The sequence below is a fragment of the Muscardinus avellanarius genome (genome assembly GCF_963383645.1).
Source record: "Muscardinus avellanarius genome assembly, chromosome: 4".
Lineage (NCBI taxonomy): Eukaryota > Metazoa > Chordata > Mammalia > Rodentia > Gliridae > Muscardinus > Muscardinus avellanarius.
The window spans coordinates 121,802,482-121,828,264 of NC_137789.1; positions in this window are offsets into that span (position 1 = coordinate 121,802,482).

Sequence of the window (25,783 nt, forward strand, 5' to 3'; positions counted from 1 at the left end):
GAGTAATGTGTGCATGTATGTCTCACTTAGCATCTTACTATGATGTCATTACAGTGCACCAATAAAAGGATAAAAACAAACAAACAAACAAACACATGTCCCCGGGCCTCAGCCTTGATTCTGCATTGGGTTATTCTCATGGTCTTGGGTCTTCAAACCAATCAAAACTTTGTCCTCCCCACAGAACAGGACAGAGGAATGATCACACCAAGGCCTGTTTTGACCAATTCTCTACTATCACCTGTCCCCTGCCTGGGCCCTTTGGTATAGTTCTGTTTGTATGTCTCCTCTTCAGCTGACCAGGTTACCTTCTGGTATTGAATTCTATTTTTAAATTACCCCTGTCAGGCTGGGCGTGGTGGTGCACGCTTGTAATCCTCATGCTTGGGAGGCGGAGACAGGAGGATCGCGCAGGTTCGAAGACAGCTGCCCTGGCTTAAGAGACCCTGTTTCCAAATAAAATATAAAATAGGTCTGTGAGTGTAGCTTGGAGGTAGAAGGGTTCCATTCCCAGTACCACCACCAATAAATAAATAAATAAATAAATAAATAAATAAATAAATAAAACAAATACAGGGTTTGGTAAGAAGCAGCCTCATAGGAACTCGTCCACCTATGTTCCAACCACAGTTGATTCACCAGCCTGAGCACCCTCATCAATTCTTGACTGTGGGGATCAGGTTATTTTTCTTGGCACAGATCCAAAGCTTTGAGGCTAGAATTTAATATTAAGCCGGTCTCCCTAGGATGTCATTAAGAGGGTTTAGTTACCGAAACACCAGAGGATATTGTCATAATATAGCAATTTCATTCAAAATGGCCTCATGTAGCAGACACTTGTGCTCACTGCATTATAAATCTCTCATGCCCTTGATGTGGGCTTGGGATGGAGGAGGTTCATCAGGAATGGATGTTTTTGCATATTTGTTTACTTATTTTAAAAAGGTTGAAACGGAGTGAGATTTCTCTCCCTTACTTCCTCCTCTCTTTTCCCTATCTTCTTTCCTTTTTTTTTTTTTTAAATTGAGAATTGAGCCCAGAGGTATTCATTCTACCACCAAGCTACAACCCTACCCCAATTTTTTATTTCTTATTTGGAAACAAGGTCTCACTAGGTTGTTGTCAGCCTAAGTTGCCAAGGCTGGCTTTGAACCTGTGATCCTCCTGCCTCAGCCTCTCAAGTACTGAGATTACAAGCGTGTGTCACCATGCCTGGCTTGGAGTGGAATTTTCTTGACAGTTAATTTGGTGTATTTTTAATAACTTCTAGGTGCACTGAACTATTCAAACAGAGGTTTTCTTCAGTCACCTATTTCTTACTTGGGCCATTTATGGAAAAGTCCTTTATACTTTGACTAAAGTATGCACTCATGTATGTTGCACCTTGCTTTTAGAAAAGTTGGTTTGAATTTTTAAGAAGAGGATAATTCTACGTACTTATTAAGTTTTTTTTCCCCCCAAACAATTCTTTGGACTTTAAGAGGAAGAATCAATAATTTCAACATAAACTAAAGAATGAGGCTTCTCTGTCTTGATATTGTGAGCATTTTGGGCCAGCTGGATTACAATCTGCTATTAGGGCTGTCCTGTGCATTGTAGGGTTTAGTGGCATCCCTTAATTCTTCTCAAGAGATGCTAGTAATAGCCCACTTCCCCCAGTTATTGTCACATGTCCTTTGGGAGAAAAAAATCAGTGCTGGTTGAGAACCACTGATATATCAAGACAGAAAAGATGCTAGAGAAAGAGGTGGGACTTCAGTTCCTGTTCCATGCATCAGTGGTGACGAAGATCAAGAGGTGGCCTCTTGTTATTTGGAGTCAGGGTCTTGCTAAGTTGATAAGAGACTCGCTAAGTTACTGAAGCTCATTTCGAGCCTATGATCCTTCTATTTCAGCCTCCCATGAACTGGGGTTACAGGCATGCACCACTATGCCTGGTTCCGCTTACAAAAATTTTAAAGAAACTTGGCCTGATGAACTAGCCCCATATGGAAAGAATGCAGAGTTCTAAAATGCTAAGTAGCTGGTATTATTTTTCTTCAGGTAAAGTAAATAAATCAGGAATGTGCTTATATCAATTAGCTTTTGCTAACTAAAAAAACCAATCCAAATTTTGATGGCTAAAAAAGACATTTGTTACTGCTCACATATGGTGTTGGCGGGGGTTCAGCTGATCTAGGCTGGGCTTGGCCGGGCAGCTCTGCTTCTCAGTGTCGGTCTGTGGGTCAGCTGGGGCTACAGCAGCTGGCTGAGCTCTACGCCTTCCATGGCCCTCTTGTCATTATCCTGGAGCCAGTGGGCAACGCAGGACATGTTTGTTTCATGGTGATGGAAGAGGTACCAGGGACAAGCAGAAACACGTAAGGGTTCTTGAAGCTCAGGACCAGCATGCCGCCACTTCTGATTCATTCCACTGGCCAAAGCGAGTCATGTGGCAGAACCAAGTCAATGGGAGGGGAGATACACGCTCAGCCCCTTTGGTGAGGAGAACTGCAATTATATGACCAAAGGTCTTTGTAGTAAGAGGATGGAAGAAGGATTGTGGTCAACGAAGTGATCCATCACAGCTCTTATCTTTAGTGTAATATTTTTGTTTTTATATAATATCACAACTAGGACCCTTAACTTTACCAGACACTTTTATAAGAGACTATAAGATGGGCATGGTGATGCACTTCCATAATCTCACTATTTGGGAGGCTGAAACAGGAGGATTGCTGGTTCGAAGACAACCTCAGCAACATAGTGAGACTCACAGCAACATAGTCAGATACTGTTTACCAAAAAAAAAAAAAAAGAGAGATGGGGGTGTAGCTTGGAGGTAGAATGCCCCTGGGTTCAATGCTCAGTCACACACACACACACACACACACACACACACACACACACACACACTATAATCATAGGACCATTTCAAGAATGGAATAACCTAGGATGGAAGAATGAGCCAAACAAAGTCTCTGGAAGTTTATTTTTAACTCCCTTTAGCTCAGTCTTGCATGAATTAGACAGCATTATATTTCTGTGGTTTTAAAAAATGGAAAAAAGCTAGATCTGTCTGACCCAGAGGCGAAGAGGAAAGGCATTTTGCAAGATGTTTGTGAGATTAAGATGCGAAAACACTGATTTTTTTTTTTTTTTTAAGGATTGGCAGATTGCAGATGTGTTGGCCTGAGGAATGTTGAGTGAAAATCCCTGGAATGTTTTAGCAACCTTTTAAATTTATGGCCGGGAAATGTGTGCTGCTCGCCTTTGCTGCGTCTTTTCAAAAGGCCTCTTGTAAATCCAGTCAAGCCTCATCCAGGTAGGAAGGTTTGGAAACAGTGATAAGTGAAAGGCAGTCTCTGCAGCTGTGCTCGGCCCCAGCCTGGCCAACCACGGTTCCCACGTAACCCGAATCGGACCACTTCTTGGATGTTTACATTTGGTTTCGGTATTATTTTTAACCCATGAAAGAGCAGTTCAAAGTAATTCCCCCCATCCCCCTTGGCATTTACCAAAATCTCTCAAGGCTCAGTGGCAAAATGGCAGTTAGTCATGTCAGGGGGATCTGAATTGGGTAGAATTAAAAGTCACTTACTTAATTACATGTGTGAATGTACCAAAGAGGAACAGGTTAGTGCATTTAAGGATAAGACCTTAGAGCAGAAACCACATTTAACTATGCCAAGACCCTAGGTTTAGAGGACGATGTTTTTCATCTTTGACATAATTACCCAGAATGAGCGTGTACTGCACACAGATCAGAGGGGCTTAAACAACAAAACAAAATGCTGACAATAACAAGTTCTGGAGATGATACGGAGCCCTGAGAATGCTCAAATATTGTTGTAAGGAGTGTCAAATGGTTTAGCCACTTTGGAAGACAGTTCTGCAATTTCTTATTAAGTTAGCATATGGCTACCATAGTACCCAGGAGTCCCGTTCTTAGGTAGTGCCCAAGAGAAATTGAAACCATATGCACACACATACCTCAGTATGAACATTTATAGTGGCAATAGGCACAACCTCTGCGTGCCCCTAAGATGGTGACTGATGGATAAACAGCGATTCTGCTGTGTGGTGGAAAGTTACACAGCAATAAAAAGCATAAGCTATCGACATACGAAATAACAAAGTCAACGCTCACATGTATTATGGTAACTAGTGAATGAAGCCAGACTCAAAAGGCCATAAACCCTGTGATTCTGTTTATATGATATTCTGGACAAAGGCATACCTGTAGGGAAAAAGAACATACCAATGGCTGCCAGGGATGGGGGCAGGGACTGTCCCAAAAAGCCATGTGGGAAATCTGGGGGGAGACCGAGTTGTTCTGTATTTTAATCATTGTAGTGGTTATGCGATTTGCATGCCTATGTTAAAACTCATAGAACTGTGCACTCAGAAGGGTGAATTCACACTCCAAGAGGCCCAATGTTAAAAAAAAAAAAGTGTGTTTCTGTATCTCCCAGAATCTCCTACTTTCCTATTTGGTAATGTCAAATACGTAACTGGATGGCCACCCAGCTCCTGCTTGCTTCTTCGGAAAGGATTCCTGCTGACAGGGTGGGCTTGGGCTCTGCACCTTCCAGGTGATTCTGCATCCAGACCCCACTTGATGAGATCAAGGGGACGGCCACTCTGAAATGAGTTAGGAAGATGCTCTTCTGAGACATTGCTCTAGGGGACATTGGGACCACAGTCCAGCAGGCATAGATCTTGGCCTGCACATGTGTTTTACTTGGCCTGCACAGTGTTTAAAGAAATTCAATTAGTTGCCAACATTAAAAAATGAGAAATTTCACATAAAAATCTAGATTTCCGGCTTCTCTTTAAGAAATGGGAGGATCCAGTAAAATGGACCAACATTTCCCGCACAGAGACCATGGTCGAGGCTGAGACCCGGCCCTCGCACTGGCCAGTGCTCTCCATGGGCGTGGTCAGCCTCTCCTTGCTTCGCGGAGGGGTGGTCCTGCTTTGGGGCTTTGCTTATATAGTAGCTTTAGGAAATAGGAAATATCTCCTATTTTCTTTTTCTCTCAAAACTGGGAGAATAAAAGGACGTGTTTTATGAAAAGTGGAAGAAGCACATGGCTTGGTGAAAATAGCTCTTCTTCCTGTGGTTTAGAGTAATCAGTGAAGCCGGGCTGGTGGCGCATGCTTGTAATCCCCGCACTTGGGAGGCTGAGACAGGAGGATCGCACAGGTTCGAAGCCAGCCTCAGCTACTTAGTGAGGCTCTCAGCAACTTAGTGAGACCCTGTTTCTAAATAAAGTATAAAATAGGGCTGGGAGTATAGCCCGGAGGTAGATAGCCCCTGGGTTCCACCCCCAGTACCACCAAAGGAAAAAACAAAGATTAATTAGTGATATGTCTATACTGGTAGAACGTGCTGGGGGAAAGAGCGTGGATCCCGCTTCCCTGTGGGCCACAAGGTCTCTGCAGGCATGTGAGTTTGTGCAAAGGACCATTTAAAGGATAGTGGAGGCTGGTACTCTGGGAAGGAAAACTAATTTTTGTGATTCATTGGCTGGCACCCTCCCAGAAGCTTGTGGGGTCAGCAGCCCGGCTCAGTGACTCGGTACCCTCTCTGCCCGGCCCTGGCCTTCGGCAGATCACTGTGGTCTCTGCTTCCTCACCAGTCAATCTGAGGTGAGTTTTTGACCTTGTAGGCGCTTGTGAAAGATTTAATTAGCATTTGTGAAAGCTTGCAAGATCTATGGAGGAAAGGTACTTCAGGAGGACAAAATAATTTATAGTCACGATCATCATTTTATTACCAGGTTAGCTAATCGGCCAGGCAACTCCGTCTCCACAATCTATAGCTCCCTCATGGTGGTGAAGAACTTCACAGCCCTCTACATGAGAACATAAATCGTGCCTCTTTTTCCCAACCCTTGATATTTCACGGGTGTCTACACTTCAGGTTTTAATATGGATTTTTTTTTTTTTTTTTTTTTGCCTAAAGAAGGAAGATTCTCCTTTTAATTGTCCCTTCCTTCCAAATATGGGCCACTGTGATATTTGTTTAAAACTTAGTTGGCTCTGATTTGAATGAAATATGTTTTCTCATCTTTTTTCCCCTCAAAATCAGCAGTCTAGAGAAACTCTGTCCAAATAGAAATATGACATGTCCACACATGCAATTCAACAATCTCTACCAGCCACCTTTAAAAAGAAAGTAATGAGATAAAATTAATTTCAACAATGCATTTTATTTATTTATTTATATTTATTTATTTATTTTTTTTTTTGGTGGTACCGGGGGTGGAACCCAGGGGCTTTCTACCTCCGGGCTATACTCTCAGACCTATTTTATATTTTATTTGGAAACAGGGTCTCACTAAGTTGCTGAGAGCCTCACTAAGTAGCTGAGGCTGGCTTCGAACCTTACGATCCTCCTGTCTCGGCCTCCCAAGCGCAGGGATTACAAGCGTGCATTACCATGCCCGGCAACAATGTATTTTATTTAACTAATTTTTCTAAAATGTTTTTCTAATATGTAATTCATATAAGAATTATTAATGAAATGTTTTGACTTTTTTGGGGGCACCATCTTTTTAAAATTTGGTGTATTTTACACTTATAGTGCATTTCAAATGGTATGCTGAATTTTCATTAAGAAATGCTTCAGTCTTCCTGAAATCTGGGTGAAAAAGTAGATGTGCACATCTAAGTTGTCCGAAAACATACTGAAATTCTGTTTCTAGCTGAATTCTCAGTGTTCAAATTTAAATGACAATTCTAAAGAGAGATAACATTAAAAATCACTTCCTTCTTTGCTGGGGTCCCAGTTCAAGGACTTGTGGTTATACCATAACAACTAGGTCAGGGGTATACTCAGAAGAAGGCTGCTGACTTGTGGGACTGGGAAGTCCTTGGCCTGCCCGCCACTCTCTGTTCAGTGTGTCTTTAATGGGACTGACTCAGAGCAGACCAGCTCTGTGGATGTGCTAAAAATCCTTCCCTCTGTCAATATACACCACTTAACTTTTTTTAAATTATGTTTTGATACTGAGGATTGAATCCAGGGGCATTCTACCTCTTAGCTACACCTCCAGCCCTATTTTTTTTTTTTTTTTATTTTGAAACAGGTTCCTCCACTAAGTTGCTGAGGCTGGCCTCAAACCTACAATCCTCCTGTCTCAGCCTACCAAGGACTGGGATTTTAGGGTGTGTGCCACCATGCCTGGCCGACACCTTCGTTTTCTTGCCTGATAACTGGCAAGGGGTTCCAGAAACCCTCTGAGAAAGACACAGTTCATAAAGATAGTGAGGGTAGTGAGGACCGGGAGATAGCTGTAAAGGAATGATGTAACACACAGCACACCTAGCGAGCCTGGTATTCTAGTTCAGATAGGAATTGTGTCTAAACGCTGAGACTCATTCTTATCACCTTGCCATGAGTGGTGCTTGCTAGGGCTCCAGCGTCCTCACCAAAACACGTGTTGAAACTCAGTTACCACTGTGAGTCCTAAGAGGATGGAAATTTAATCTAGCGTGGTGTTTGGGAGGCAGTTAGGGTTAGAGGAGGTCATGAGGGTGGGGTCCCCATCGCTGCATTAGTGGCTTTATGAGAAGAGGAAGACAGACCTGAACTAGCGTGCTTGCTTTTTCTCATCACGTGACATCCTGTGACACTCTGCACAGAATCCCACCAGGAAGAAGGGCCTCACCAGATGTGGCCCCTTGACTTTGAACTTCAGAACCGGGAGCTGAATAAGTCTTTATTTTTTAAAAATCACCCAGTCTAGCCGGGCGTGGTGGCGCACGCTTGTAATCCCCGCACTTGGGAGGCTGAGACAGGAGGATCGCACGGGTTTGAAGCCAGCCTCAGCTACTTAGTGAGGCTCTCAGCAACTTAGGGAGACCCTGTTTCCAAAATAAAATATAAATGGGTCTGGGAGTACAGCCCGGAGGTAGAAAGCCTCTGGGTTCCACCCCCAGTACCACCAAAAAAAAAAAAAAAAAAAAAAAACCTTCCTGCAAAATAAATATTATTGTTCCCATTCTGTGTGATTTGCAAAGAAAGGGCAAGTCACAGAGGCTAGGCAGCTTGTCCAGAGATGAGTGCCGAGGTGGAGGAGCCAGGATGATGGAGCTTTTGACCTCAGCACCCTGCTGCGTCCCCTCCTCCCGTCACCCTGCAGGGTGGGTGAAAGCCAGGTGACACCGAGGCTGAGGACCTGCGGCAGTGTTTAGACGTTGGATACTGAGACTTTGGACAGACTTATCCTCAGAACGTTCTCTCCAACAGCCATCACTTCCAAAGGTCGAGTGTGATTCTGGTTTTTGTCTCCTCCCCTCTCCTCCTCTCCTCCTCTCCTCCTCTCTCAGTTTCCAGACCTTTATTTTTCTCCCTGGCTGCTCTGCAGCTCAGCGGCTTCATCTGCTTGGGTTGACTGGAGCTGGGCTCCCTTGCTGCAGTTTGGGCACCAGCCGCTAGCCTCTGTGTCTGGGCAGAGCCTCCTTCCTCTGCCAGGGTGATGTGTGAGGCCGTCTCTCCTGACACCGGGAGGTACGTGTTCTGGGCTAAAGGCAGGACAGACGGCAGGCAGAGAGCACGAGAGAAGGTCCCCAGCACAGGAGCTGCAGTGTGCATCTGCGCGCCACCTCCCTGCCTGTGCAGAATGTTCAGGTTGTTTAATCCATTAATCTCTAACATTGTTCTCAGAGGGAGGGAGGGAGGTACCTACCAGATCCCTGCAAAAGGAAACTTAGCTTGATTCATGAGTTAAGGATGTCCCAGTGCTTGGGAGATGAGACAGGAGGATCACAGGTTTGAGACCACCCTCAGCAACTTAGCAAGGCTCTCAGCAACCTAGTGAGACCCTATTTCAAAACAAAAAAAGAAAAAGGGCTGGGGGTGTAGCTCAGAGGGAGAATGTCCCTGGGTCTAATCTTTAACTAAACACACACACACACACACACACACACACACACACACACACACGAGTTAAGGATGCAAATAAAAAGAAAAAGGCTTGTTCAAGTTTCATTCATTCCAGGAGACATTACTGAGCACCTTATATGCCCAGGCTGGGATCTAGGTGCTAGGTAGGATACAGCCATAAACTAGAGCGGTTAAAACAAGCAGACAAGGGAGTGGGGAGGAGGCAGGCAGGCACGCCACGTGCTGTGTGCATGTGTCACTGTCAGTGTAAACTACAGTGTGACGTGAGACTACAATGCATCAATAAAATACATGACATATTCAAAATAAAAAGTATATATAAAATGTATAAGCCAGGCGTGGTGGCGCAGGCTGGTAATCCCAGTACTTGGGAGGCTGAGACAGGAGGATCGTGGTTTGTGGCCAGCCTCAGCTACTACTTAGTGAGGCCCTCCACAACTTAGTGAGACCCTGTTTCAAAATAAAGAATTAAAAAAAATAGGGCTGGGGGTGTAGCTTGGGAGTAGAACGCCCCTAGGTTCCATCCCCAGCACCACACAAAAAAGTATATATGTATATGTGTGTGTGTGTGTGTGTGTGTATGTATATATGTATATAAATGAACATACATTTATATAAAAATATAGTTATATATTTTTCATATATGTACTTTAAAAATATATATTTACATATATACTTTTATCTTTATAATTATACTTTCATGTACATACTTTTTATATATTTATATATAAAAGTATATATATGTAAAAGTATGTATATATATATAATTTTAAAAAGCAAACTAAAAATTCCTATCTAAATGAAATCTATTCTAGAAGGGGAAGGCAGACAATAAACAAAATAAGACATAAGCACACGCAATGTTTCATGATGGCAAAAAATAAAACAGGAAAAGGAGACGGGAGTGTTTAGGGCAACCAGGAAAGGCCTCACCAGGAGGATGCCATTTGAACAGAGACCTGAAGGAAGTGAGGGTAAACTGATGAGGAAATCTGGAGAGAGAGCTTTCCGAGCAGAGGAAACAGAAGGTGCAAAGGTCCTGAGGCAGGAGAATGCCTGCAGTGCTAAAGGAACAGCAGACAGGCCGGTGTGGCTGCAGGGCTGTGTAGTGGGAGGTGGGGCTGGGGAGGTCACTGGAAGCTCCCGGGCCCTGCAGCCATTGTAAGACCTTTGGCTTCTCCCAGTGAATGAAAATCCATTGGAGGTTTCTTAGTGGAGGAGTAGCATTTTTCAAGACCAGTTGTGCGGAAAATAGACATTGGGAGTGTTAGCACAGAAGCTGGAAGAAGAGCCAGGAGCTATAACAACCAGCACAAGCCTGCATGTGAAAGAGGGTGCGGCTCAGATAGAGCGCGAGCCTGGTACTGGTGGCAAGCAGTGGTATTCTACACATATTTTGAGGAAGAGTCCAGGGGACTTGCAGGTGGATTAAAGAGAACAGATTATTGAAAGTCATTTTCCCCTCCTACCCAAAAGTTATTTTAGCTATTTTTAGGCATAGATAGCAAGCTACCAAGTCATGTGTTGCCCTTAGTTACTTTTTACTTATTTACTTAGATACTTTTATTTGTGCCTTCCAGGAGATTCAAAGGGACACATTCCCTTGGGGTATATTTCTTTGAAGTAAGATTTTGATTTTTTTCAGATTAGACAAATAAGCCATGATTCTGTCATTCCTCTAAAAATCACGCAGGACAATATGAAAGTTCCCATCGGGTTTCCTCCAGTTCTTCTTTTCCAAAAAAGAGGCCATCATTTCCATTATATCATATTATATATTACGTTTGAGTCATCCATCATATTATATTACATTTGATTCTGTATTATATTTGATTTGTTTTTCCATTTATTTTCATGTGTGAGCATTTTTAGCCTTATTCTTTTATGACAACGGGAACCCGCTGTTCACGGCTGAGTATTGGTTACTGTATCTTGACGCCCTTTCCATATTAGTTCATGAAGACCCGCTTTGTTCTTTCACACTGCCCAGGGCGTCCTCTGGACATGCGCCCGACTCATTCCACTCTTCTCCCCTGATCGCTGTCCCAGATGGCTTCCCTTCTCAGGAGGCAATCTCATTTGCCTTGATCATTTCAGTTGAAAAGTACTTTTGCTGGGAAGACTCTGGGCATGTTACATCCGTGGTTCCCCACCATCTTTCTCCCCAGAGACTTGGCTAGAGAAAATTCAGTAGCCCAAGAGAGTAAGTTGGCTTGACATCAGTTGATAAGTAGATTCGCCAAACCCAGACAGAAGCACCTAACTCAATAAGTGTTGGAAGGCTGAGACATGAGGATCATAGGTTCTAGGTCAACCTCAGCAACTTGGTAAGGTCCCATGCAACTCAGCGAGACCTGTTAAAAGTTAAACGGTAATTACGAGAAAACTCCCACCTAAACACACTTTTTTTTTTTTTTTTTTGTACTGGGGATGGAACACAGGGGCATTCTATCTACCTCTGAACTATACCCTCCAGCCCTAATTTCTTTTATTCTTTATTTTGAAACAGGGTCTCACTAAATTGGCGAGGGCCTCACTAAGGAGCTGAGGCTGTCCTTGAACCTGCAATCCTCCTGTCTCAGCCTCCCAAGTACTGGGATTACAAGTGTTGCGCCACCACGCCCGGCTTAAACATCCTCTTGATGCAAGAGTATCAGGACTTGAGACGGTCTGTGGCATTTCTGGCTGACAGTCACCAAGTTACACAGTGCCAGCTTTCTTGCTTCTCCAGCATCTGTGCATGAAAATATCACCAGTTAGGTAGGAGGGGCCCAAACGCATCTTGTTGGAAAAGGAGCCCCGTGGTGTTTTCCTGGGCTGGGACCTCTTCATAAGGGAAGGGAGATTTGGATGCTAGAGGAAGTCGAGTTAGTTGACCATAGAAACCATGGAAAACAGCAACTGGGACAAGGTTCAAAATTTAGTACCTGCCCTGAACTCGCTTTCTTGCCCCTGATCCCACCCTGTGGAGCAAGTGGAATACAATCCTGCCTTCCTCGCCTGCTGGTTCACCAGTGCTCAGTTAATGGCAGCTCTCAGTGACCTGTACAGAGAATAGGAACAGGAAGAAGGGTGTGCCCAGGTGGGTCGGGACCTACAGGACAAGAGATTCAGCCAGGTGGGAGGAGGGGCTGGGCCACAAGGGCTGGGACCCAGATCTCAGCACAGCTCAGTCGGGTGCTGGCCTTGGCACCCAGTTCCTCTCCCCTCAGCTTGGACATGGTGGCTGTCAACCCAGGCCTGGAGGAAGCGGGGAAGCCCTTGAGTGCAATGTGTCAGCGGGTGGTGCATGGCCGTCATGGCTGCTGAGTGGACCTCAGGCCTTTAGCCTTTGCCTTTGCCTTTTGGTTTGATTGTTACGATATATTTGGTTTATTGTTAGATATATTTAACTATATCTAACTCTAGAAATAGTGTCGTAAAATGGGATTACTTATTTTTATTTTGTGGGTGCATTATAGTCTCACATCATGATATAGATCATGTTGACAATGGCATATACTCACACAGTACTTGGTGCCCTCCCCCACCCCCCCAGGCCACCTCCCCATTTCCCTCCCTCCCAATACCAAGCGTCCACCTTAACAATGTTATATTCACATGTATACACATAGTTGCAGGTAGCATTTCTATTTTTTTTTCTTTTTGGTGGTACTGGGGGTGGTACCAGGGGCTTTTCTACCTCTGGGCTATACTCCCAGACCTTTTTTATATTTTATTTGGAAACAGGGTCTCACTAAGTTGCTGAGAGCCTCACTAAGTAGCTGAGGTTGGCTTTGAACCTGTGTGATCCTCCTGTCTCAGTCTCCCAAGTACTGGGATTACAAGCGTGCGTCACCACATCTGGCTGGTAGCATTTCTATTAATGAATCTCAGCCTTCTTCTTCCCCTACTCTTACCTCTCTGGCTCCACTGAGGATCTTCTCCATTCTCTGGAGTCCCTCTGGTATCCCTAATACTCCCTAGCTTGAGCATATTAGAGAAAATATATGTCCCTTCTCTTTCTGTGCTTGGCTGATCTCACTTAACATATTTTCCAGGTCTTTCTATCTTCTTATGAATGACATCATTTTATTCTTCTTTATTGCTAAGTAGAATTCCATTGTGTATATTTCCCATAATTCTGCAATCCATTCATCTCTTGATGGAGTCCTAGGTTGGTTCCATATTTCGGCTATTACGAATTGTGCTGCTGTGAACGTGGGTAGGCATATGTTACTGTAGCCCTCTGATTTCAACCCCTTTGGAAAGATACCCAGGAGTGGTATAGCTGGATTATATGGTGGATCCATTCCCAGTTTTCTAAGGAATCTCCACACTGATTTCCATAGCAACTGAACTAGTTTGCACTCCCACCAACAATGTAGAAGAGTTCCTATTTCCCCACAGTCTCGCCAACATTTATTGTTTTTTGACTTCTTTATGCTTGCCACTCTGATTGGGGTTAGACGGAATCTCAGCGTAGTTTTGATATGCTTCTCCCTGAACCTCTCACCTTGCACAGGAATCAACTCAAGATGGACCAAAGACCTGGAAATCAGACCAGAGACTGTGAAGCTATGAGTCCAACACTCTAACATAGAGGCACAGGTAGGAACTTCCTCACCAAGACCTCCAAAGCTCAGGAAATTAAAACAAGAATTAACAAGTGGGATGGCACCAGACTAAAAAGTTATAAGATGGAATTTTAAAGAGATACCATGCAGAGTTCTCACCCTCCAAGAATCCTCACCATCTGGTGGTAAGGGTAGACTGTGACAGGGAAATGGCATTTCCCAGCAGCAAACAATGTGTGTTACGTGACTAGAATAGGAGATTGGTGTTGATGGTGGCTCCGGAAGGAAACGTCCCTGTGTGCTATGCAACAGGAGAGAAACCTTCGTGAAGGGGGTAGATTGGGTGTGGGAACTAATTCTCACACTAAAAAGGGAGAATTTGGGCATCCACTGTTTAGGGAAATGGAGACAGGATAAACGGTGATGAAGGCAAGCCAGGCGGATCAGACAATCCAGGTGAAGGAGCTGGGGCAGCGGGGAGAGGTGTGAGAAGGAATGCTGGCAGATACTGCACAGGAGTGAAAAACCACACGTGTGTGTGGAGAGAGAGAGAGAGAGAGAGAGAGAGAGAGAGAGAGAGAGAGAGAGAGAGAGAGAGAGAGAGAGAGAGAGAGAGAGAGAGAGAGAGAGAGGTGGGAGACATTTCAAAGCTGTGAAGATGGATCCTTGGAGAAGTGACTTGGGGATTTTGGGAAGGGAGATTAGTTTGGGGGAAACGGCTTTGAGACTTGCTAAATTGAAGGACGAGAACACCTCTGCAGGGTCCATCTGTTTCAGAGGGCTGCCTGGGCTGGAGAGATAGATGCATATAGGAGTCACTTCCAGGCCCAATAAAACCATGTGACTGGCCGACGTCTCTAGGATGAGTGGCCGAAACCACTTGCTTATGCCATGTCTGTGGGGACAAGCGGGGAGTGGGCATGGCTAGAGAGGGGGCCTGTGGGCCAGAGTGCTGTCAGCATGGTTGGAAGGCTCTGGACAGGAAAGAGAGAGGAGAAGGTACAGATAGTGGAGTGCTTCTCTCTTCTTGGCGGCCACAGAGGAGCATTGCATGTCAGCCACTGACCACAGCAGCTCGAGGTCATTGGTGACTCTCAAGAAAGCAACTTCAGGAGCCGGGCAAGATGGCTCAGGCTTGTAATCTTGGTATTTGGGAGGCTGAGGCAGGAGGCCCGCAGGTTCACAGGAAGCCTCAGAGACTTAGTGAGATCCCGTTTCAAACTAAAAAATAAAACAGGACTTGGGAGTGTAGCTTAGTGGAGGAATGTTCCTGGGGTTAATCCCCAGTAACACACACACACACACACACCACAAAAATAAAGGAAGAAAGAAAACAACTTCAGCAGTGAGCAGATCAGCTTCGCAGGTGTTTAGAGTGGGTGGTAATAGAATAAAGAGAGGGTCCGTAGACCAGTGGTTTAATCTTGGCTGGACATTCAATCACCTGGAAGTATTTTAAAAAAGAAAAATTGCTAGGCTCCATGCTAGACCCCCTGAGCTGAATCTTGAGTTAATTGGACCAGAAGTAGAGCTTTCACAGGTGGGTCAGATGGCCAGTTCACAGTCAGGATTTGTGAACCACTAGTTGATGACAAAAGCCGAGAAATAGGGTGTATTTGAGGAATAGGAGGGTGGAGGAAGTTTTCATGGTTGTCTTTATTTTTTCTTCTTTAATTATATTTTAGAATAGAAGAAATCTGAGCTCTTCTTCCAGGTCATGAAGGAAATACTCTAATTGATAATATGAAGGGGCTGGGCGAGGTGGCGGTGCACGCTTGTAATCCCAGTACTGAGGAAGCTGAGACAGGAAGATCGCAGGTTCAACAGCTGTGAAGCAGTGAGATAATCATCAACAAATAGTGAGATTCTCATCAACCCAGTGAGATCCTGTTTAAAAGAAAATTATATATATACACATACACACACATGGCTGGAGGTGTAGCTTGGAGGTAGAACGCCTCTGGGTGTAATCCCTAGTACCACAAACAAACAAAAAAGAAAGAGAAAGGAAAAAAGGGAGAGAGAGAAAAAGAAAATATAAGCGAGATCTGACGTGGGGGTCCCCAAGAGGATCCCCAGGAAGATATCAGTTGTAGAAAAGGAAGAGAGGGGCCTCCCAGCCAGGGGCATGAAGAGCTTGGGGAGAGATGGCCGGTTGGCAGGAGGTGAGATTAAAGGGAGAATTCCAGGAAGTGGAGACAACTTTTGCATTCTTTAGCTGATTTGAATTCGCCTCCGTAGGTCTCTTGGCGAATCGATTTGATTCACCTAAGAAATCTGCAGCTTCCTCCTTCAGCTGTTGAGCAAATGACCTGGAGCTTTCATCATGCCAGCTACCCGGAAAGCGCAGGTTATGAAAGTTGGCAATTATGAAATGACACACGTGTGGTTACGCGCGAGCTTATCTTTTGAAAGTTTCTATTTCACAGCTTCCTCGGGGATGCCCTCTGCTTGACATTTAGCCCTCGAGTTTTCAGGAGACCAGAGCTCAGAGGAAGGATTTGCCAAGAACCTGTTCTGGCCCCTGCGCATCCTGTGGGCCCTGCTGGGTGGGGGAAGGGAACACCCTGGGGGCTGGGCCTCTGGGGCCTGCAAAGGGGATCTCAGCACCCAGGCAGAAGCAGTGGGCCTTCAATCACAGGGCGCCCTTTTCTTTCTTTCTCTCTCTTTTTTTTTTGAGGGTCTGGGGATGGAACCCAGGGGCATTCTACCTCTGAGCTACACCCCCAGCCCTATTTTTTATTCTTTATTTTGAAACAGGGTCTCACTGAGTTGCAAAGGGCCTCACTAAGTAGCTGAGGCTGTCTGCCAACTGTGATCCTCTGGTCTCAGCCTCCCAACTGTGGGCCACCACGCCCGGCCCCCAGGCCGCCCTATTCTGCAGCTGGCAGTCTGGGTTGTGTATGAAACCTGGGTCTGAGACCTCCCTCTCCCTTCTCTCCCCTGCCCAGCGTTTGCACGTCCCACTGCTGTTTGCTGATTATCCTTGCCCCCTCTGAAGCACATCCCTGGTGTGTTCTTATATAAAAGTCATAAACTGAGTGGTTCCCATTGTGCATGACAAACATCACAGTCTTTTGAACTCTCATTATATGCATTTGATCTAATGTCTCTCTTTGCAATATTCATATGCCAGATTTGCATTTTAACAATAGTTATAATTAAATAGTTTTAATTGTAATAGCTGGGCTTGGTGGTGCATACCTGTAATCTCTTGGGAGGCGGAGACAGGAGGACTGTAGGCTCAAGACCAGCCTCAGCAATTTGGTGAGACTCTGTTTCAAAAAAAAAAAAAAAAAATAGGGCTGGGAGTGTAGCTCAGAGGTAAAATACCCTTGTGTTCAACCCCTAGTACAAAAAAAAAAAAAAAAAGGAAAAGAAATAAGGAAGAAAGAAATAAGGAAGAAGAAAGGAGAGAGAGAGAGAGAGAGAGAGAGAGAGAGAGAGAGTTGTCTACATGCAGTGGCAGCACAGTACAAAGCTTACCGTTACTTCTTTGTGCTTTTCCTAAATCACTATGCACAGAACTTAGCACAGGCTTACGATGCTGCCTAAAGGACACAAGTTTAACAAAGGCTTTGAAGCTGGAGCCAAGCGCCTCCCATGCCCTGGAGACTCTTTCCCCACATCAGGGCAGGACAGGTGCACAGGGCTCCAGGCCTCCCCCTTCCCCGCTCAGGACACTGAGCCCCCACCATCACCAACCTCGTGCACCCAGCTTTTCCTGTGCAGTTCTTTACCCCTCAGGCTTGGACTATGGCGGGCAGCCCTGCCCAGGTGCCTCTGGCCGGGTATGTCATCTGAGGACCGCAGCTCCTGGTGCTTATGGATTCACGGGTTCACTCGAGGGCACTTAGTGAGCACTGCTTCGTGCCGTCCACTGCCCTAGTCACACAGCACAAGCCTGACCCCGCCAGTTCCTTCTTACTCAGTGGTCTCTGCCGCTTTCCCAGCACCGCCCTCCTCCCCACCCCTCATCTCTCCCCGCAGCCTCTCAGTCCTACTCTTTGCCATTTTGCCCATGACCAACTCTCCAGCTTTGTTATGCTCTAACCTGGGTGTCTGCCCTCCTTCAGCCACAGGTCAAACTCCTACTCGTCCTTCAAAACCCAGCTCAAACCCTGTTTTCTCAGCGATTCTTCCCTCTTCCAGGGCAATTTCTCCTGTCTTTTTTTTTTTTTGTACTGGAGGTTGTACCTAGAGGCAGTCTACCTCGAAGCTATGCCCATAGCCCTGTTTTAGTTATTTAAAAAGTGTGTGTGTGTGTGTGTGTGTGTGTGTGTGTGTGTGTGTGTGTGTTACTGACTATTGAACCCAGGGCATTCTACCTCTGGGTTACATCCCAAACCCTATTTAATTTAAAAAATTGAAACAGACTCTCTCTAAGTTGCTGAGGGTTTTGCTAAGCTGCTGAGGCTGGCCTTGAACCTCCAGTCTCAACCTCTCAAGTGCTGGGATTCCAGGCGAGTGTCACCATGCCTAGCCTGTCCTTGCCTCCACGGTGTGTAATGCCACCATTCCTTTGGGCACTGCTTAGACAGTCAATTGTGAGCGTGTCTAGGGGAAAAGAGGTCACAACCTGGAGCAGTTTATTGTAAAGACTTTAAGCTGGATGTGGTGCTGTATCCCTGTAATCTCAGTACTTGGGAGGCTGAGACAGGAGGATCACAGGTTCAAAGCCAGCCTCAGCAACCTAGACCCTCAGCAACTTAGTGAGACCCTGTTTCGGGGTGGTACTGGGGGCGGAACCCAGAGGCTTTCTACCTCCGGGCTATACTCCCAGACCATATATATATATATTTTGGAAACAGGCTCTCACTAAGTTGCTGAAAGCCTCACTAAGTAGCTGAGACTGGCTTTGAACCTGTGTGATCCTCCTGTGAGACCCTGTTTCAAAGTAAAAATATAGACAGGAGGATCACAGGTTTGAGACCAGCCTCGGAAACTTAGAGCAACCCTATTTCAAAATAAAAATAATAAAATTGGGCTGGAGGTATAGCTTAGAGGCAGAATGTCCCTGAATTCAATCCCCAGTACCAGGAAAAAAAAAAAAAAAAAAAAAAAAAGAATTTAGAGACTCTGGGTGGCCTGGTAGATGTAGACATGAAATACACCTCAGCCTACCAGTTATAGTTTTACATTTCTACGGGTGCAGCTCAGAGCCCGGGTCTGCAGAAGAAACGCCTGGCTTACCCACTTGGACCAAGCAGTGCCGCCCAGAGCAGCCAAAGTCCACAGAGGCCTTGGTTGGTATCTGTTTGGCAATAATTCCAAGAATTTCTGAAGTTGTCCTTCGTTGTTCTTCCCAGAGCTCTGTCTGCTGAGGAGAAAGAGGAATGCTTTAGCAATCGCTGATGTTTATTGAGTGTTTACTATGTGCCGGGCAGTTCCTTAGGCATTTTACGGTCTCTTCTTGTCCAGGTCTCCGTAGCCACCTAAGGTCGGGGATGTCTAGCAGTTATGTTTAGCATATGAAGAAATAGAGGTTCAGTAACTTTCCCAGGCTCACATACCCAGTTGCAGGTATAGACAGGGGATCTCGGGCCTGTCTGTTTCCCCTCTTCATCTTTTTTTTTATTTTTTTATTTTTTGGTGGTACTGGGGTTCCTGGAAGCCCTTCTACCTCCGGGCTACACTCCCAGACCTATTTTTATATTTTTATTTGGAAACAGGGTTTCCTAAGCCAGCGCTGGCTTCAAACCTGCGCGATCCTCCTGTCTCCGCCTCCCAAGTGCGGGGATTACAAGCGTGCGCCACCATGCCCGGCTCCCCTCTTCATCTTTAACCCTTCCATACATGCAAGGGTTGGCTATAAGAAATGTCAAGGATGCCTGAGATTTTACAATTTTTTCTTTTTTCTTTTTTTTTTTTTGGTACTGAAGATTGAAGCCAGGGGTATTCTGAGCTACACACATCCTCCAGCCCTATTTTATTTTTTATTTTGAAACCGGATCTCTCCAAGTTGCTGAGGTTGGCCTCAAACCTGTGATCCTCCTGACTTAGCCTCCCAAGTACTGGGATTACAAGTGCGCGCCACCACACCTACCAGTTTTAAAATTTTTCAATGAACCCTGGGTCTCAGAGCCTTTACCATTTGCAAAGCTTTATATTAAAATGAGGATGATTTTAGAAATGACATGATTCCAGCTGGAGAGCTATTTAGTCATATTCAGAAAAAGATTTAAACTAATGGCCATTTGGTCACAACCTTTTCTGTGCTGAAAGCGTAGCGCTGGTCGCCTGATAAGGGAGTGGGTGAAAGGGCACGTGTGCTGCACAGGGGTTTCTAGGAAAACCAGCCCGTGACATTTCCTGAGAAATTCCATGTTGGAATTGAATGATCCTGTTGGTTGCATTTCAAGGCAGATAACGAAATGTTTTCTTCTGGCAGACGTGACCCTTGCCCTTTGTTTACACCCTTCTGTGGTTCAGGTGGTCTGAAACCTCTGGCCACAATTGCCATTTCAGAGTTCTCTCTGTTCACTAGGGTCCAGGCCTGTTTTCTGGGCTTCTGAGGAGCAGGGTCACATGACTTAGGGAGCTGGAATTTGTAGCCACCGCTAGAGGGGCAAGTTTTCACGGTTTTTAAGTGTGTCTGTTTGAAGCGGCAACCTGGCCGGCCTAATGGTTGCGTAAATTTTTAAATTTGCCTTTGCTTTTCTTTTTCTTCTTTTCTTCATTTACTTTTTAAATCCAGTAAATTAGCCAAGCATAGTGGTGCATGCCTGTAATCCCAGTACTTGGGAGGCTGAGACAGGAGGATCACAAGTTCGAGGATAGCCCCAGGAATTAGTGAGACTTGCATCAATCCAGCAAGACCCTATTTAAAAAAGAATAGGGTTGGGGTGCATCTTGGAGGTAGAATGCCTTTGGATTCAATATATATATATATATATATATATATATATATATATATATATATATATATATATTCCAGCTGTGCGTGGTGCACACACTTGTAATCCCTGCGCTTGGTAGGCGGAGACAGGAGGATTGAGCAGGTTCGAAGCCAGCCGCGCTGGCTTAAGAGACCCTATTTCCAAATAAGATACAAAAAAATAAGTCTGGGAGTGTAGCCTGGAGGTAGAAGGATTCCATCCCCAGTACCACCCCCCCAAAAAAAAAAATCCAGTAAACTGAGATAAAGTAAGATGATGTTTTGGTCCAGGAAAGAAAAAAACAAAAAACAAAACAACAACAACAACAACAACAACAACAAAAAAAAAAAACCCCAAAAACACAGGACAGGAAAAACCAAAGCTCTTAGTGATTTCAAGTATTATGTTTTTCTTTGGAGGTAGTTATAATTTTTGTGTCAGTTCTTATTAAAATAATAGCAGAATATTTATAATGTAACTTTATTAAAGTGGATGAATGCTTAAGGAAATCTTTACTGGTGGAAAAAGAATAAAAATAAATAATGCTTCAGTGAATATGTTTTTAAAATCTGAGAGCTGGGCATGGTGGCACCTGCCTCAGCAATTTAGTGAGGCTATCAGCAACCTAAAGAGACCCTATTTCAAAACATAGAAAGGGCTGGGTGTGTAGCTTAGAGGAAGAGTGCCCCCGGGTTCAACACCCAGTACACACACACACACACACACACACACACACACACACACACTTAGAATTATGCTGGGAAAATGTAATTTTGGTTATATTTCTTTCAGAATTTGCTCATATAAAAAGGTACTTTAAAAAAAGATATTAGACTTAATGAAAAATTAAGTTCTCCTTCAGTTCCTCAGAAGGTAAACTGAGATGAAGTAAGATGATGTTTTGGTCCAGGAAAGAAAAAAACAAAAAACAAAACAACAACAATAAAAAACAACACTACTCTCTCCCAACTTGGTTCAGTGTTAAACAGTACTCCTTTTACCTTTTGGTCTACTGTTCAGTATGAGGACACTATTTTGGATTAGGGGACAAACAGTTTATATCAATTAAGAATTGCACTAATTTTCTAGTATGTTATTCAGTTTTTTTGTTGTTGTTGCTGTGACAGATAACTGAGAAAATCAATTTAGAGGAGAAAAGATTAATTTTGGCTCAGTGTTTGAGGTGTCAGTCCAGAGTTGGCTGGCTCCATCGCATTAGGCCTGAGGGGAGGCAGAACATCATGGCAGAAGGACAGGGCAGAGCAAAGCTATTTACCTCCTGACAGCTGGGAAGAAGGTGTGGAGATAAGATTTTCCCTCCAGGGCATGCACCCCAGTGACCTACTTCCTCTAAACAGGCTCCACCTCCTACAGTTCCCATTATCTTCCAATAATGCCATCAACTAAGAACCTATTGATGCATTAATTCATTGATAGGGCCGGAGTGCTCATGATCTACTGACTTCCCAAGAGCCCCCACCTCTGAACACAGCTGCATCAGGGGAAAAGCCTTTAGCACATGAGCCTTTGGGGACATATCAGATCCAAAGCATAATAGCTAGTAACACCAAGCTAGCTATAGAGCCCATAGATGAGGATTTAATTCTCCTAAATAAAAGCAAAAAGGTAGGGTAATCTTGGCTTAATATAACAACTCTACAGTGTCTTCAGAAGCCAGGCTCATTCTATCATTCTGTCTACTACCCTTAGTTTGTGATTTATATTATCAAGGATACCTCATGGCCCAAGGTGGCTGTTGGAACTCCAGTTGTAGCATTTGAGTTGTAGTTGGGAATAGGGAGAAGGACCTCTTGAAAGACCCATCAATGATATCTTCATATCTCCCATTGGCCATTCCTAGCTGATATGTGATGTGGTGTAGTGTAGTGTAATGCAATGCAATGCAATGTAATTTTTCAGCTGGGACTATCACCCAAGATTCTGTTAGAAAGAAATAAGGAAGAGATTGCCGTCAGCGATCTCTATCTCAAGGTCTTTGTTTTAGTCTGATTAGACTAGAGTATGCTGCAGTAACAAAATAAGATTCAAATCTGAGTGACTTAATGAACACACACACACACACACACACACACACACACACACATTTTTTGTGGTGCTGGGGGAGTTGAACCCAGGGGCATTCTACCTCTGAGCTATACCCCAAGCCCTATTTTACTTTTAATTTTGAAACAGGGCCTCACCACATTGCTGAAGGCTTTGCTAAGTTGCTGAGGCTGGTCACAAACCTGCAATCATTCAGTCCCAGCCTCCCATGTATTGGGATTACCGATGTGCACCACCATATCTGGCTGAAGTACAGACATCTTCCTTGTGGAGCCTGGCGTCTATCCTGTGGCTCACTATTGTGGTTCCTTCCCAAGCAATGTCTGCTTTCTTCCTTGATTCCCTCTTAGCTCATGACTCTGGGATTCTTACACATGGGAAGATCTAGCCCGTCGTGCTCAGCAAGAGTTTTTCACTACCAGCGTGGAAGTGACAGGCAGAACTTCCAGAACTAGTCATACAGTCCCTCCAGGAAGCACCATCTTTGCACCCACGAGCTCATGGTGACGACTTTCCTTTCTGTGCCATTAAGTTCCATTCCTGAACTAGGGCAGTTGGATTAAATATGATACAGCAACGTGATGTCCCGTTTCTTAGCAACCATTTATCAAGTGGTCACTATATACCAAGACATGGTGTCAGGTGCTAGGAAGAGAGACAAAAAAAGTCAATCCTAATTCTAGAAATGTATAGATTAATAAAGAAGACAGACGCACACCTAGAGAGATAAAAGGACAATAAGAAAAGTACAAACCCGGTGCTGTGGGGATCAATGGTGGGGAGGATTGTTTTGATTGTTGCCCAGGGAAAGGCCTTTGGAGGAGGTGATATTTAATTGGGTCTTTGAAAAACTTGGTAGAATTAACCTAGGTGATGTGACCTAGTCAATAGTGTCTTCCTAAAAGGCCTTTTCAGAATTAGCAGGAATGTTGGGCTATAATCCCCAAAATGTAGTGTCTAGCCATTTGATCTTAGTCAAGTTATTTTCCCTCTGTAAGATGAGAGAGTTGGATACAATAATCTCTGCTGTCTCTTTCACCTGCAATATTCTATGATTCTCCAATTCCTCTCTTCTCTCTTCTCTCTTCTCTCTTCTCTCTTCTCTCTTCTCTCTTCTCTCTTCTCTCTTCTCTCTTCTCTCTTCTCTCTTCTCTCTTCTCTCTTCTCTCTTCTCTCTTCTCTCTTCTCTCTTCTCTCTTCTCTCTTCTCTCTTCTCTCTCTCTCTCTCTCTCTCTCTCTCTCTCTCTCTCTCTCTCCTCTCTGTATGTGAGTGTTTTACTGGGGAACCCAGGGTATTCTACCTCTGAGCTGGCCTCAAACTTGGGATCCTCCTGCTTCAGTCTCCCAAGTGCTGGGATTACAGGTGTGCACCGCGGTTCCTGGCTAGTTCTCCAATTCCTGAACCGACTGTCTGGAAGCCTTACGATGGTGCTGTGGCTCTCACAACAGAACTTTCAGAACAGTTCAGTCAACGCTCACTAAAATGCACTTGGAAAACAAAGAAAAATAGCAAACCCAAATCTAAACACCAGACGATATTCCTTCCCCCGCTTGGCAGCATGGGCTACATCATAGCATCCTCTAACCTCTCAGCATATGATCACATTTTCCCATGCTATTTCAAATGCTTTGAAACATCTGAAAATATGATAATTATGACATTTAGGTTCATTTCTATACCTTTTTCTGAGAAGCTAATTAAAGACAAGTTTCTCTTCAGTGCTAGTGAAACTTAGAAAAAAATGAAACAGTCTTATAGTAATTTATAATCTTGTGATAGCAGCCATTGAGTTACTTTTATTATAGTTTGGTTATTAAAAAGTTATAGCTCGTGCCAGGCATGGTGGTGCACGCTTGTAATCCCCGTGCTTGGGAGGCAGAGACAGGAGGATCGCGCAGGTTCGAAGCCAGCCGTGCTGTCTTAAGGGACCCTGTTTCCAATTTTTAAAAATGTATAAAATAGGTCTGGGAGTGTAGCCCGGAAGTAGAAGAGTTTCCAGGAACCCTAGTACCACCAAAAAAAAAAAAAAAAAAAAAAAGTTAGAGCTCAGCCAGGCATGGTGGTGCATGCTTGTAATCCCATTCCTTGGGAGGCTGAGACAAGAGGATATAGGTTTGAGACCAGCCTCAGCAACTTAATGAGATTTTGCTTCAGAATGAAAATAATAAAAAGGGCAGGGGGTGCAGCTTGAAGGTAGACTGCACCCTAAATTCATTATATATATGCTTTAAAAAAGCTTAAAAGCTACAGGTGGTCTTTGCTGGATGTTGACTCTCACAGCACCGTGGAGGGATGACTTACCCACTGCCCCCAGGAGCGGGTGCTCACCTCCATTTTGCAGAAGAGAAAGCAGCAACTTGGGGAGATGATGTAAGTAACCAAAAGTCTTCTAACTGGAAGAATCGGGGACTCTGCTTTGTTTCTGCGCTTTCAGAGTCTACGCAGTCCTGTATGGTACTTTCTGTCTCTCTGGCGAGTCACAGAAACGGAACTTCAGCCAACAGGAATGTTGCAACTGAAGCCCAGAGGTACTTCCAGCTTCAAGTAGGGCAGGATCCAGGTGTCCACTGGGTCTCCCTCTTCTCCAGCCTTGTCTGGCTCACCATCTCTTCCTTCTGCTCTACTTAGGTTGCCTTCCTAAGAGAGCCTGAGGTAGCCCTGGAGGCCCCTCACGGCTGGGGCTGAAGCTGTAGGGGAGCTCTCTTTAACAAAATGTCCAGCGTCAGCCTGGGCGTCGACTCACTGGCTTTCCACGGGCCATCCCTGGCTCAGTCACAGTGGTGGTGATGGAGGAAATGGGGGACAATCAGACTCAGTCCCATGACTCTGCTTGGGGTTGGTGAGCGGGGAGTGGTGAATTTCACTTCTGTTCAAATTTCTTTGGGAGAAAGTGAGTGCTGTATAAAGGAAAACCAGGGCATCTTTACCAAGAGAAGGTGGCATGGGTGCCAGACGGGCTGAAGCCAGTTGCCGCCCTCCATACTGCCTGCTGGACTTCTCATGAAGGCTTTTCCTCCCCGCCTCCAAAAGGGCTCACACTTCGCCCTGTGGTGTTACCTCCCAAGAACACTCCGTTTATGTCTTAGGAAAATAAATACACAGCCAATTTGCAGATTAGACCTTCCTTAGTTGGGCTATAAATTATCTGGCTTGTTTTTGGCTGACTCTGAAGTCAAAGCTGGCCTTCTTCCCCTCTGCATCAACGCAAAAAATGAGCAGCATTCGCCGGCCTGTGTGTCCACGGATGAATTTGCCCAGCTGAGGGAAAGCTGGATTTACGGAAAGGATTACAACTCACACGGTTCCAGGCATTCGTGCCAAGGTGAGGGGCCTATGGGCAAGGAGGATTTTTTTTTTTTTTTAACTTTTGAACCCGGGCCAAACCTTC